Source organism: Penaeus monodon, chromosome 21 (genome assembly GCF_015228065.2).
Source record: "Penaeus monodon isolate SGIC_2016 chromosome 21, NSTDA_Pmon_1, whole genome shotgun sequence".
Classification (NCBI taxonomy): domain Eukaryota; kingdom Metazoa; phylum Arthropoda; class Malacostraca; order Decapoda; family Penaeidae; genus Penaeus; species Penaeus monodon.
This window is the reverse complement of record NC_051406.1, coordinates 17,119,603-17,120,923: the sequence shown is the minus strand read 5'-3', so window position 1 is coordinate 17,120,923 and position 1,321 is coordinate 17,119,603. Positions and strand designations below refer to the sequence as shown.

At 34.1% G+C, this 1,321-nt stretch overlaps 1 pseudogene; it reads left to right on the top strand.

The window, feature by feature from the left end:
- Positions 1-25: 25 nt before the first annotated feature.
- The window catches only part of LOC119586278, a 34,136-nt pseudogene continuing 32,840 nt past the window's right edge, over positions 26-1,321 (top strand).

Here is a 1,321-nt window from a genome sequence, read left to right as displayed (position 1 = left end):
ACAAATCAATGTTTTGAGTTCGTATCCCTTATGTCATGTCTGCTAGAGTTGCCTTTGATCCTTCAGAGGTATAGTATTTTTCTTGTTTTTCCTTCCTTGTTTTAACATGATTTTATATATCGTGTAATGGATTTGAGTCAAGACAACATGAATTATTATTATAGGCCATATAAAACCTATTTGATGTTTACATATTGTACTAAATGGCCCGAAATCAATTCAATATTAAAACATTGATGGAAATAGTTCTGTGATCTTTCCATTTTATTTATTAAATGCATTAGATAAAGAGAATTATCAATGTTTTCTTAACGTTTGCATTAGAAAAGATGTTTCTCGTTTGAAAATCGTGTATGAAAAAACTCAGAACTGACGTATTGGAAGTGTCCATAATATTCATCACAATCTTCTCAGGTTTCATTAGTGCAATTTTATCTGGAATTTTCTTTTGACTCTCTTAAATTTGTTTCAAGTGATAATGATATTTTGTCTTTGTATTGGGGCCAATTGCATGCTTATTTAGTACTACATCATGATGTATCACACACTACAGCACTTTTCACTGCTTCTGAGGTCAAGATTATATCAGACAGTGAGAGTACTGCAACCCTAGTCGGGCTTTTCAGTTGAGTGAGTCGGTAAAATTAGAATAGCGATAACAAGTTGTTCAGATAAGGTTCAGCAAGTTGAGCTTGTGAGAAGAGAAATAATTATTACTAATAACATAATTTATGTTTGATTATTCTTAAACGACAATATGGTTTTCATTTAAATATTTTAAGTATAGTTTGGTTTGATTATGACAAATCTGGTGTTCATTTTGCTGGAAACCAATTTTTCCCAAGTTTGCAATCCTACCGGGTTTCAGGTGGGAGAGAGAACAAAGCATGAATAGTTTTTGCCTTTTCTCTTGAGTAAAAATTTAAATTATATAATTTCCTTGTAATTGGCTTCCCACATTCTCAAAATCTGTGCAAGTCAATTAACTGTGGGAGTGAGTACCCTCCCCTTGATGCCCTTGAACTGTTGCACTGTGCAAGGTTTAACATCATTTTGCCCGACAATTTTCATATCTTTGAAGACCTGAGTAGGAGCATTCTTGCACACTAACAGCATTATCCTGTGATGTACATAGATAGGATATCATAAGTGGTGTTGGAAAATGAAGGTCCTATCCTGGCTCTTAGCCTACACATCAGTCAATCACATCTGTTAACAAAGTGGCCCAATTTTCTTGCTACAAATGGGTGTAGGAGAGACAGTTTGCCGAGTATTCATTTTCTCAGGATCAGTTATTTTCACCTTGGTAAGAGAGCCATTT